This window comes from Vicugna pacos, chromosome 11 (genome assembly GCF_048564905.1).
Source record: "Vicugna pacos chromosome 11, VicPac4, whole genome shotgun sequence".
NCBI classification, from domain to species: Eukaryota; Metazoa; Chordata; class Mammalia; order Artiodactyla; family Camelidae; genus Vicugna; species Vicugna pacos.
Genome location: NC_132997.1, coordinates 9,725,641 through 9,739,966, shown reverse-complemented (window position 1 = coordinate 9,739,966; position 14,326 = coordinate 9,725,641). Strand labels below are relative to the sequence as shown.

At 41.3% G+C, this 14,326-nt stretch overlaps 1 long non-coding RNA gene across 1 annotated transcript in view; it reads right to left on the bottom strand.

Moving 5' to 3' along the window:
• Positions 1 to 13,822, bottom strand: part of LOC140699157 (uncharacterized) — a 53,249-nt gene extending 39,427 nt beyond the window's left edge. The window contains exons 1-3 of the long non-coding RNA XR_012077157.1: positions 13,563 to 13,822; positions 11,119 to 11,168; positions 10,080 to 10,188 (exon numbers count right to left, since the gene is read on the bottom strand). This is a non-coding gene — a long non-coding RNA (uncharacterized lncRNA). The remainder of the gene's footprint in view (positions 1 to 10,079; positions 10,189 to 11,118; positions 11,169 to 13,562) is intronic.
• Positions 13,823 to 14,326: the final 504 nt, after the last annotated feature.

Genomic DNA, 14,326 nt, shown 5'->3' with positions numbered 1-14,326 from the left:
AAATTTGTTAAACAACTCTATGGAGATGAAAATGTCAAAATCCAGACTGTTAGAAACTGCAAAGCATAAACAACCCAGTTTCTTCAACCAGTAAACTGCATGGGAAAATAAGAAAAAGGAAAAGAAAAGAAAAGGGAGGAAAACTCTATAAGGGACTTAGAGATCTATGAACCATTCACAATATGTGAACCTTAATTTGATCTTGATTTAAACAATCCGTGGGCAGTCCTTGTTTTATACTGTTCACAAATGAACAGATTTCTGTTGCCAGTTTAGTTAAATAACACCAGTCCTCCAGCAACGTGGTTCAAATCTCAGTTACCACAGTATATTAACTATGAGTAATTGCATAAAATGCAGATGTCACCACTAGGTCTTCAGCCCACAAATCAGTATACAGTCATCCCTCACTATCCATGCGGGATCAGTTCCAGACCCCCCAGGGACACCTAGTAAAGGATATTCAAGTCCCTTATATAAAATGGCTCAGTATAATGATCACAGTCGGTCCTCTGTATACACAGATTTTCCAACGTGTTCGGGGTCTAATCATGTCACTTCTTTCAAAGTCTGTTGGTGGTTGGTCACTGTGCAACTATTATTCAGGACACACAAAAACAGTAAAGTGTGTGGAGTGTGTGGCTGTGTAGCCTCTTGGTCTCTCAATGATAAACCTGCATGCCACTTTACAAAAACAGAAAACTGAAGGAAGAAATTGACCAACAAAGATGAAAATTCAGCAAAGAGACAAAAAGTGATATCACTGGAAGTGAAATTCACACAGAATCTATATGGAGTTACAAAAGGAACAGCTGACCGTGGGGATGTTGACCCTGCAGCCATTTAAGAGACTCTAGATCTGCAGCCAGAGGAAATCAGTGAAGGCAAACTTAGCAACACAAATGGGGAAAGCGGTTGTGGCAAAGAGACAAAGACACAAAGACTCCGAGAGGAAGTGACATCAGCAAAAATCTTTATGTTAAACAAACTCTTGGATACATTTCACAATATTGGAGGCACTAAGAATAAAATGTTGGAAGCGGATCCAAAGTTAGAAAGAAGTATGACAACTTTTCAAGACATACAAGAGATGGTGCCTTCATATTGTAAGTTACAGGACCCGAAGTTAAGCAAGCACTCTCAAACTATTCTTGATAGGTATTTTATAAAAAATTAAAACACTTTAACACTTGATGTTCCTAATGTTTTAAATGTATTACTATGTACTAAATACATACTAGTTTTACTAGATTTTTTCATTTTCTTATCTATTTATAACCAAAGTAGGAGTGTTTTTAATGTTTAATAGTTTAATATTTGCAAATATCATAGATCAATTACAATTTTACCATTAATTATGTAAATTATTTTTGCATGGTCACTTTACAGACCTACACTACAGTGCAAAGTGAAGACTACTTGTATTTGAAGAAAAAAATGAAACAATGATATTTGTACATTGAGTGGATAGTTGAAGATACTAAGGACTTTTATTTTTTAGTTGTTGTAGTGGCATGGTGGATATGTTTAAAAAAAAAAAGATGACAGAGAAAGTCCATACCTTTTAGAGATACATACAGTTAAAGTTATATGATAGTTAGAATTTGCTGAAAATAATGTAGGAGGGAAGTGCAAGGCAGTATTGGTGAAATAAAATTGGCCATGAGTTGGTACCTACTGAAGCTCAGTGACAGGGATATGCAGTTTATTTTATGTCTACTTTTGTATATATTTCAAATTTCCAAGAAGTTTTTTAGATGCTAATTGACCAGAAAAAATGTAAAAATATCATCATTCAATCTTTAATTGCAATGTTTAATTTTACTTTGTGGCTCCCTGGCCACAGAAGAGCCAGGCAACATTGCCAGGTTCAAGGGCAAACGCCTGGTGTGGGCTCTCAAGTAGGAAGGGAGCTAAGTCTGTTCAAGGACACTTGAGTTCCTGCTTTGCCTTCACAGGACACTGGAGCATGTGACATAAATGGGAGATAGGAAGGAATAAAAATAAAGATTTCTTCCCCACAAGAGCATTGTCTATGATCACACATTTGTTTACACAACTTTTGTTTAACCCCTGGTATTGGCTGCCAGTGAAGAGGCAGGGAGAAGAAAGATGGTTGTTTTGAAAATTGTCTTGTTTTTAGAAGCTTATTGAGCTCTGACAAAAACAATGGTTGAACAATCAAGTGTGGCCAAAGACTCTTTTTTGAACACTTAATCCAATTTAATTTCCAGCTTTATTGAGATATAATTGACAAAGAGCACTATGTAAATTTAAGGTGTACAATGTGTTGATGATTAACCACAGTAGCATTAGCTAACACCTCAATCATATCACATAATTGCCATTTCTCTTTTGTAGGTGAGAACACATAAAATTTACTCTCTTAGCAACTTTCAAGTATGTAACACAATATTCATTAACTATAACCACCATGCTGACATTAGATTCCCCTGAACTTATTCATTTTGTGACTGAAAATTTGTATCCTTTGACTAACATCTCCCCATTCCTTCCAGCCCCTGGCCATTGGTTACCACCATTCTACTCCCTGTATTGATTTATTTTACTAAAACAGAGAAAGCCTATTTCTTTATATTATACATTTTTGTAAATTACAATTTTAATGTCATAGGAGTTAATTGCAAGATAGATTTCTGCTATTTATTTTTAGCATCTGTGCCAACACTTGTCAATCAAAATATAATTCGGTCTTAGTTCCCTTTATCTGTACATCTGTCATTGCTGTTAAAGACGTTTCCTTCTATTACTCCATAAGTGTCAAAGGTGAAGGAGGAAGAACATAGCTAAAGAGTTGCTTATACACCAAAATTGTTCAGGCTTAATTTTCAATATTCACAATGGCTTCAGGAGAAAATATCTTTGGAGATTCATTTAAGTTGTTGGGTGAGTCTGTGCACATTTCAGTAACTGGCATATATGTTTTTTGGAAAAAAATCAGTTATCCTAACAGTAGAACCAAACCTCTATAAGGGAGCACTATTTGAGAGTCAATCTGTACTTTTTGTACAAATCTCATACTTTGATGAATGGAAGATGTAAACTGGGTCAACTTTTGATCCAAGTAACCATTTAGCATTATTGCTGCATGAATTCATTTTACTACATGAAAGTAAAGGCCAGCTTTAGCATATTCACTTAAAAGTTTCTGACCACCTTTCCCAATGCACTGTATCATTTTATAGTTAGAAAAACTGAGTTGTTAAAAAGCAAATGAATGTTCCCACCACAGTGAAATAAAGATAAACCCTAAACTTCTGCCAAGAAGTCTCCCTTATCTGAGAAATACATAGATACTGATTCCCCAGTTTCCTGTCCACTGACAGAAAGTGACTCTGGTCTCTGGTTTTACAGATAGGGAACAGCTAATAATTCACAACCTATTGATCTGGAGTTCTCATGCCCCATGCCTCTGTCTTGAATTTATGTTTCTCTCACTGTATCTTTTAATAGCAAATTGTGATTATCTGCACCTGCTTTAACAGTCAAACAGGTTTTTCTATTGAGCTTTATAAACCTCATTCTAAATTGTTTTCCACATAGTATTTGAGGTTCTTTCTTTAGCAAACTACTAAAATATTTACACTGGGGGTTTTACTAGCCTTTCACTCTAATACACTGTAATTTCCCAAACCTGGAAGGTCCCCAGTAACTGGAAGGAAATGTACTTGTTTTGAGCTTTAGCTTTTTTTTTCTTATAAAGAGGAAGACCAAAGTGAAAAGGCTGAGAAATAAATGAAAAAAGTATGAGTCAGACGCAAGTGGATGTAGACTGAGACAAAACTCAAAACTCCAGCTTTACATAGAGAAAACAAGTAGATAAAAGTGGAAAGTTTGTGGCCAAAATAATTTATTTTAAAAAATGAAAAAAAAGGAGGCGAGAAAATCTGATACGAGAAAAAGTCAGGGGTTAGGATAAGCAGTGGTGCTTAGGTGAACAGCATTGACTTTTCCTTTCTTGTTTCTGTGTTTTTCTTCTTAAAGTGGGTTGTTAGAATTAGGGCTTCTTTTGTCACATTGAGTTTACATTTGACTCCTTCCAATTTGCAAAGTTTTGTTTGTTTGGCTTGTGTTTATTCAAAATGAATTAGACTTCTACTTTCAGATCCAATATGTAAAGAACTCAGAAGTCACCACTCAAACCTAACAATAACTAAAAAGTTGAGCAAATTGAAAAATCAACAAATCTTCTTAGATCTTTCAGAGAAGTAAGTCATAGGCCAAACTGCTACTCTCCCTCCAAAATTGGAGACATAAAGGGGGGTACAAAAATCACAACTTACCTGAGTAGAAACAACCAAGCAGAAACTTCCTTAGGAATCAATGCTGGGGTAGTGTAATTGGCAAGTTTCTAGAGACTCAATGTGGACCAGCCTGAGAGATGAAAACTCCAAAGGGACTCGGTCATCAGGGGAGAGGGACCCACACTTTGATGAGTTTGTAGCTCCAGGAGCTCTAACAGGTTCTCACAGTAAAAATGAGTGAAAATTCCCATCTGCTTCCAGCAGGAGGAGGAGAAAGGAAACCATTTTGAGAAATACCAGAGCATTCTATTTTTCTTACCAAGGCCTAACCTCAGGAGAAACTGTTTTACCAGAGCCTAACCTACCTGGAGAAGGGAAATGTCCAACTCCAACCCCTTCTACCACCCTGCTCCACTTAAGAGGCGGGGAAGTTCTGAGAAGAACTGGTGAGGTTCCAGGGGCACAGGTAAGACTTAATCATAGGACTACAGAATACTCACCTCCTCCAACACCTTACTACTACGTAACTAATGGCCTATTTCCCACAGTTCCTTTTTCCTAGTACATCATGCTTGGCTTTCAAACAAAACAATCACAAGGCATACAAAAAAGGTAAGAAACAGTTTAAAGAGACTGAACAAGTATCAGAACTGGAGTCAGATAGGCCAGGAATTATCAGGCCAGGAATGCATATAAACTATGGTTAATATCCTAAGGGGTCTAATTGAAAAAAGTAGAAAGCTACAAGCACAGAGAGATGGACACTCTAATAAAGCATCAAAAAGAAGTGCAGAGATCAAAAACAATGTAACAGAAATGAAGAATGCATTTGATGGGCTCATTAGTAGGCTAAATATGGCTGGGAAAAGAATCACTGAGCTTCAGGATATGACAATAGAAACCTCCCAACTGAAAAGCACAGGGGAAAAAAGCCTAAATATTCACGAACTGTGGGACAACTACATAACATGTAATACATCTGTAATAGGAATATCAGAAGAAGAAAGAGAAAGAAAAAAAAGAAATGTTTAAAGCAATAGTGACTGAGAATTATTCTCCCAAATGAATGTCAGACACTAACCCACAGATCCAGGAAGCTCAATGAACACTAAGCAGGACAAACAACACCCCCCCCAAAGTCCATACATAGGCATTATATTTAAACTGCAGAAAATCAAACATAAAAAAAAAATTGAAAAAAGAGAAAAAAACACCTTACTTATAAGAAGAAAGGATAAAAAATATATCTGACTACTCCTCAGAAACCATGCAAGAAGAGTAGAGTGAAATATTTAAAGTACTGAGAGATAAACCCACCAACCTAGAATTCAACACTCTGAAAAATTATCCTATAAAAAAGGGAGAAATATAGTCAGAAACAAAAATAGAGGAAATTTGTTGCCAGTAGATCTACCTTGAAAGAAATGTTAGAAGAAGTTTTTCAACAAGAAAAAAAATTATATAGGTGAGAAGCTCAGACCTATAGGAAAAAAGAAGAGCATTAGAGAATGAGTAAGTCAAGGTAAAATAAAAACCTTTATTTTTCTTATTGTTAATTGAGCTAAAAGAGTAGAGCTTGTTCACTAAATAATAGTAACATATTTGATTACATGTCGCATGCATAATAAAAATGCTTACATATATATAAGATGAATGATACAAGACACAGGAGTGAGGTATTAAGAATACTTTGTTATTATAAAGTACTTGTACTACCCTTGCAGTGCTAGAGTGTTATTTGAAGGGGATTCAGATTAGTTGTAAATGTATATTGCCAACTCTAGGGCAACCACTAAAAAATAGTTTGGAAAAAAAAGTATACTTGACATGCTAACAAGGGAAAAGAGTGGAATCATATAATTCTCAATTAAACCTACACAAAGGAGACAAAATGATTAAGACAAAAACAGGAACAAAGAACAGGGTGGTGAATAGAAAACATTACATATACAGCAGATACTAATTGAACTACATCAGTAATCCTTTAAATTTTAATGGTCTAAGCACTAATCAAAAGACAGAGATTGTCAGAGTGAATAAAACAATGAGACCCAACTATATATTTTACCTGCAAGAAACCCACGTTAAATGTAAAGACATATATAGGTTAAAAATAGAAGTATAAAGTACAATATACCATGCTAACATTAATCAAAAGAAATGGGAATACTAATATTAATTTCTGACAGGGTCAACTTCAGAGCAAAGAAAATTTTTAGAGATAAAGAGGGGCATTGCATAATTATAAAGCAGTCAATACTCCAAGTAGCCATAGCAATTCTTATTGTGGATGTGCCTAACAAAGGAAGTACATGTACGCACACATTACATGAAGCAAAAATGGGCAGAACTGCAAGGAGAAACTGCAATAGATGGATCCACCGTTACAGATGGAGACTCTAATACCCCTCTAATTAGAAATGACAGATTCAGCAGGCAGAAAATCAGCAAGGACATAGTTGAACTCAACAGCACCATTAACAAACTGAGTATGTGACATCTATGGACTTCATCCAACAACAGCAAAATACACACTCTTCTCAACCTTGCATGGAACATTCACCAAGATAGATCACTTTCTGGGCCATAAAACACTTTAACAAATTTAAAAGAACAGAAATCACATAATGTCTGTTCTCAGAGTGCAGTGCAATTAAACAATAAAGCAATGACAGACAGATAGCCAGAAAATCTCAGAAGATCTGGATATTAAACATTACATTTCTAAATAACATGAGTCAAAGAAGAAAGCTCAACATAAATTTTAAAAAATATTCTGAACTAAATGGACACAAAAAGCAACTTATCAAAATGAGTGGCATGCAGCAAAAGTAGTGCTTAGATGGAAATCTACAGCATTGAATGGACATAGGGAGAAAAGAAAGATCTAAACTCAATTATCTAAGCTTCTAACTTAGAAATGAAAAAAAGAAGAGCCTATTAAATCCAAATTAGGTGGAAGAAAAGAAATAATAAAATTTAAGCAGTCATTAATGAAATTTAAAATAGGAGATCAATAGAGAAAATAAATAAAATTAAAACCTTATTCTTTGAAAAGATCAACAAAATAGATAAGCCTCTAACTAGGCTAAGAAAATAAAACACATACATTACTAATACCAGAAATGGAACAGGGAGGATCACCATTGATCCCATGGATATTAAAAGGATAATAAAGGATAATATGAAAAACTCTATTCCCATACATTTGATAACGTAGATGAGATGGACCCATTCCTTGAAAGACACAATCTGCTAAAACTCAGACAAAAAGAAGCAGATAATTTGAATAGACTTTTAAAAGAAATTGAAACAATAATTAATAACTTTCTGAAACAGAAAGTACCAGACCCACATGGGTTCACTGGTGAATTCCACCAAACATTTAAGGAAAATTTTTACCAGTTTCTGCAACCTCTTGCAAAAAACAGACACAGAAAAGATATTCTAACTCATTCTTTGAATCCAGCATTACCTTAATACTAAAACTGACAAAGGCATTACAAGAAAACAAAAGACCAATATCTCTCAGGAACATAGAAGCAAAATGCTCAACAAAATATTAGCAAGTCAAATCCAATAATATATAAGAAGAATTACACACCATAACCAAGTGGGATTTACCCTTGTTATACCAGGCTGGGTTTAGAATTTGAAAATCAGTTAATGTGATTCATCACAATGACAGGCTAAATAAGAAAAATCACATGATCATATCAATATACACAAAAAGAGCACTTGACAAAATCCAATACCAATTCCTGATAATATCTCTCAGCAAAGTAGTCTACATAAACCTTCCAGCTAACATACTTAATGGTGCAAAATTTGAAGCTTTCCCACTAAGATCAAGAACAAGGCAAGGATATACCCTCTCACCACTGCTCTCAGCATCCTATTGGGAATTTTACCAATTCAACAAGAAGCAAAAACAAAAGGCATGTGAATCATGAAGGAAAAAATTAAAACTGTTTTTGCTCATAGGTAACATAATCATATACGTAGAAAATCCAAAAGAATTAAAAAACCTTAATGCAAATAAGTGATTATAGAAAGGATGTAATATACATGGCAAATATTTAAAAAAGCCATCACTTTCCTATTTCCAGTCATAAACAAGTGTAATTTGAAACTAAAAACACGTTTACATTAGCATCCTCCCCAAAATGAAATACTTAGGTATAAATCTAACAAAATATACACAAGACCTACATGAGGAAAAGTATAAAAGTCTGATGAATGAAATAAAAAAGAACTAAATAAATAAATTATTTCACGTTCATGGGCAGGAAGACTCAATATTTTCAAGATACTGGTTCTTCCTAAGTTGCCCTATAGATTCAGCACAATCCCCGTCAAAACCCCAACAGGTTATTTCCTAGATATCCACAAGCTGATCTAAAAGTTTATATGGAGATAATAAAGACTCAGAGTCCCAACTCAATAATGAAGGGGAAGAAAAAGTACAAGAACTGAACAACTTAACTTCAAGATCTCCTATAAAACTTTAAGAGACTATAGTATTGGCAACAAATATACAATTAGTTCAATGAAACAGATTAGCGAGTCCAGAAAAAGACCTACATAAATATAGTAAACTTATCCATGACAATGAGGAAAAGCAATACAATGGAGAAAAGTAGTCTTTTCAACAAAGAGTGCTGGAACACCTGGCTATCATCATGCCAAAAATTTATCTAGATACTGACCTTACGCTTTTCACAAAAACTGACTAAAAATGGATCGTAGACCTAAATATAAAATACAGAACTATAAAACTTGTAGAAGATAACATACAAAACATAGATGAACTTGGGCATGGCAATAACTTTTTATATACGACACCAAAGGCAAGATTCATGAGAAAAAAATTGATAAGCTGGATTTCATTAAACTTAAAACTTCTACACTGCAAAAGACAATGTCAACAGAATAAAACAAGCCAAAGACTAGGAGAAAATATTTGCAAATGACACAAATCTGACAAAGGACTGTTATCCAAAACATACAAAGAAATCTTAAAAGTCACCGTTAAGGAAATGAACAACCCAATCCAAAAAATGTGCAAAAAACTGAACAGAGGTCCCACCATATAAGATACACAGCTGGCAAATAAGCATATGAAAAATGTAAAACATAATCTGTCATCAGGGAAATACAAATTAAAACAGAAATGAGATACCACTACACACCAATTAGAATGATCAAATTCCCAAACACTGACAATACCAAATGCTGGTGAGGATTCAGGGAAGTAAGAATTCTCATTCATTGCTGGTGGGAATGCAAAATGGTAGAGGGTTTGAAGATTTCTTACAAAATTAAACATATTCTTACGACAAAATCCTTGGTATTTACCCAAAGGAGATGAAAACTTACATCCACATCAAAAGTTGCACAGATGCGTTTATTCATAATTGCCAAAAGTTGGACACAACAAAGATGTCCTTCAGTAGGTTAATGGATAAATAAATGGTGGTACATCCAGACAATGGAATATTATTCTGTACTAAATGATATATCAAACCATGTAAAGACAGTTTTCACATCGTAAGGAGGAAACAAATGCAAGTTACTAAGTAAAAGAGGTCAACCAGAAAAGGCTACCTACTGTATGATTCCAACTATATGACATTCCAAAAAAGACAAAACCATGGAAACAGTAGAAAGATCAGTGGTTCCAGGGGCTAGGAAAGAAGAAGGGATGAATAACGGTTCACCAAGAATGAGACTTAATGTAAACATTGGATTTTAGGTGCTAATGTTGTGTTCATCATTGATGCGGGGCAGTAGGTCTCAGTGGGAGTCACTCACCGGGGTAGGTCTCCTGCTCAGCACAGCCAAGGTGGGTCCTCATCGACTTCTATCCCCAGAGCACTGAGTCTGCTTTCGCCTGGGGCGCTTTGCTACAATCCCGTGTATCCTAAAGTGTCAGAAGAAAGAACAGTGATGATAAGAACTGTGGGAGAGGGACAGGTTTTGATTCCAATTACCTGCTCCTCTACCTACAACGGCTTTCCCTGGATTGCATTATAAGGAACGCTCAGCAACCTGGGAGCAGTCTACACCTTGGACTTGAGCATATTACAGGTCTCTAGCCCAGCACTTGGCCAAGAAGATGGACGTGTATTGCTGAGTGAATAGAGTTGGGAGGGAAGATAGGACAGGTTAGGGGAATGTATTTGAAATGGGGACTCTCCTGGAGCTTTCCTGACAGGAAGTCATCAAACCTAGGCACCTTCCTCCCCTGCCAGGCCCTTTACTCCTGAAGACCTTCCCACAGAGCCCCTCAGCCAGGACCCACATGATCCCAGGGCTCTCCCACATCACATCGCAGCATCTGCTCTCACTTCTGTTCTCATTTTGGCCCCCTTGACTCTCCTACTGTGTGGCTCTGCACTCTAGGTCTCAGGGGACACCTCTGACTCCCTCAGGGATCCAAAGTCAGAATATTAGATCCTACGGACCTGAAGTTTCACGATGGGACTGAATTTATGAATCAGTCACCACATGGAGAAATACCGCTCTGCATGACTGTCATAATGCGGGGGGGGGTTCTCTTGAACAATCCATGTTAAATCGATGGCATAAAAGAAGCATGTTTTTCTTGCAATGAGCATCCCTACTAAATTTAGCCATTTCTCTGATGAGGCTCTAAAAGACCTGACGCATTACATGAGGAACGGAGTGAAGTGATATTGTGCTATAACGCAGTATATAATGCTGTGATACTTCTAAAAATTGTTATTATCCAGTTGGGCTAGGGTAATTGAAAAAAAAATAACCTTGTGTGAATATGACCCTTGAAATTTCTCATGTTTCCAGGAAATTCAGAAGATGGTGGTGAACTCACCCATTTCTTTCTCGGCATTCGTTGAGATGGTCCTGTGTTTTCTCCTCACACTGTTAATGGAATGGAGTACAGTCATGCACTTTTCTAAGGTGAAGCCATCCTGCATTCCAGGAATCAATCCCACTTGCTCATGGTGTGCAGTTCTTCTTACACAGATGGGTACGAATGACTAGTTTATAGATTGTTTTCTGCCCTTTCTACCTCAGCTCAGGCTTCCTGAGCCCTGGTAGGGTGGCCGGTGATGGCCAGGACACAACACTGAACCACAGAGGGTTTTGCCTTCTCATTAGTCATGATAATTGTTCTTAGTAACCCCTGATGCTTGATTTACACAGTCATGACTGTCAGACAGACCTGCACTCACCCATTCCCCCCCGCCACCCCGTGTCTCACTCTCCACTCGATCCTTCTGGGATTCATTCACTTCTTTTTTCAATCCACCCGTTCTCACTCTCAGTGACAGCCTGACAGCGGCAAACTCTCTGAGTCTCTTGGATCTGAACACAATGATATTTTGCTTTTACTCCTGAGTCATGGCTTAGAAGGAAAACTAGATGGACATTCCTGTGATGTGTCCCTTCGCATCTGAGATGTCATTCTGAAGTCTTGAAGTCAGTGGCAGCCTGGCCTCGCACAAAGTAGGCTCACTTGGACCGCCGGGCCCTGGCTGGTCTGAGAAGCATCCGTGCAGATGGGGCACTGCCCTTGGAGGGGCATCAGCAGGGCCCTCGCGGGTCAGGAGGCAGGGGAGGGGAAAAGTGGGCAAGAGCCTCTCCTGTGGTTTCCATGGGGATCAACAGGGAGGCAGGACTAGCAGGTGGGAGGACTCAAGCATCTCTGGGTGGAGGGGCTGTCCCTACTTGTCTGTCCCCGCCCTGGCTGTGCTCACTGGCATCTTCTACTGTCTCTAGGAACTGACTAGCCCTGGGAGGGGCAGCCCCTCCAGGCTCAGTGGGACCCAGGTGTCAAAGTGTCAGAAAACAGACAATAAAAAACGGCTAGCATACATGTCCAAACCACAGGCCTCCGTTTCCACATCCGTGGAGGGCGGGATTGGCCTCAGTGGCCCTCCAAGGCCCAGCCCTGCACTCTCAGAGTCCAGCCAGCTCCCAGGACCTCCCCAAATTCTGGTCCTAAGCGTCTGGGCTCAGCTAGGCAGCCACACCACTACCCAGCCCTGCAGCTCAGGCATTTCAAGGCCAGTGGGTCGCCTGGGGCCTCTGTGGGAGAGCAGGCCGTGGTGGGGCTGCTGGCTCAGCCTCCAGGTTGGACTTCACAAATGGAACGGGGGGCTCTGGGCTGGAATAATGCAGGCTTGTTCGCCACGGGAAGGACGGGGGTAACCGAGTCAGAGCACAGACTGCCAGTGCCTGGAGAACCATGCTGAGGCCAGGGCCGTCGGGGTCGGCAACTGGGAGCGCGCATCCTGCCGGGATCCTGTAAGATGGTGGCTGCTGTTTAATGCTGACGCTCACACTGCCCAGAAGGCTTCTGGAAATAAACACGCTCTCATAAACACAGGAACTTCCTGAGAAACAGTCAAACAAGGCTGGGAGACAAATGCAGGGCACGCGGCACGCGGCCCACCAACCGTCAGACAGCACCCCTCGCACCCACTCCCTTTGTCACCACGGCTGCCTGGCCTGTCAGTGGAGACGGCGAGTGGCCTGGTTTCCTGACCGCTTGGCCAGTGGCCAAAAGTCAGGGCTGAGGTTGGCACTTGTCCACCAGTGCTGTCCAGGGGACAGCAGGTGCCACAGAAGGATCTGTGGGGGCTCCTTGTGTCTGGCCAGAGGGACAAGATCTGCAGAGGGGTGTGGGGGTGCTGATCCTGCACCCAGGAAGTACACTGGCTAACTGGCCGTCCTTTCCTGGAATCCCTGAGAGCCAGCAAGATGGGCGCCTTGACATTTGGGGCAGGACTGAGCCACCCCATGTCTGTCCTGAGTCTTGTCTTTCTGCCTGTCCTCCTGACAAGGTGGCGCTCTGCGCATTCTCATCTGGAGACAGGACGACAGAGGCTCACAGGGGCACAGTGACCTGCCCAAGGCCACACAGCCGCAGCCAGGAAGGACTCAGACTCCACGTCCAGCCCCTTCCCACTGGGACATGGCCTGTAGCTGCAGAAGGCCCCAGCTGCAGCCCACAGAGGGTTCTCGGGAGTCGTTTTGACTCCAGAACCAGGGAGAGCAGGAGACCCCCACGCCCCACATCTGCAACTGATAGCTACTGATAACAAAAACAACAACAAAAAAATAGGCACGTCCAGAGTGGCCCAGGGCCAGAGTATCCTTCTTGAAGGCAGAAGTTGAGTCAGCTGGCCTCCTTCTTGCCAGGTTGGGTGGGATCCTGGTCCTCAGCACCTGCCACGGCACTGGTGGATTGGGGGACCCCGCAGCCTCTAAAACAAGCTCCTGGACCCCCTTGCCAGCCACTTGTCATACCTTCTCCCTTCTGGCTGCCAGGATTTCTTTAATATTCCTCTTCCCATCCAGGTCCGAGAAGCACCCCAGGCTGTCGGGGATGGTGTGGTGGGTCTGGCAGGCAGGACAGGTCACAATGACCACACCCTGGTGATAGGCAAGCTTGGAGATATGCTTGGAGGACCCAGTCCCACATACATTGCAGGTGAAGACTAGCTGGTAGTGCGCGGGCGCGGGTCCCTTCTCGGAGCTGGAGGGACGCCAGCCCCAGCCCCAGCCCCAGCCCCAGCCCCAGGCCCGCCTTCTCCCTGCGGCCTCCAGGCAGGCACCGAGCCCCCAGCCGCCACCTCAGGCCAAGCATCCGGGAGTCCCGCGCCTCTCAACAGTCTCGGCAGGCAGCTCAGCTCTGCCCACAGGATCCCGCCCGCAGGCCCAACCCGCCATGATCTGCGCAGCGGAGACTGACCCCCGCCCCGGCTCTCCAGGCGCCCCGGCTCTCCCCGCGCCGACAAGGCCGCCCCCCACCCCAGCTGTCCCGCCGCAGCCATAATCGCCCATCGCCCCATGCCCCGGCTTTCCCGGCGCGGCCGAGAACGACCCCCGGCCCGGCTCTCCCCGCGCCCCGGCTCTCGCCGCGCGGCAGAGGCCACCTCCGGACCAGACTGTACAGCCGCAGCCTAGATCGCCCCACGCACCAACACCGGCTTTCCAGGCGCGGCCGAGAACGACTCCCGCACCGGCTCTCCCCGCGCGGCCGAGGACGCCCCCCACCCCAGCTCTCCCCG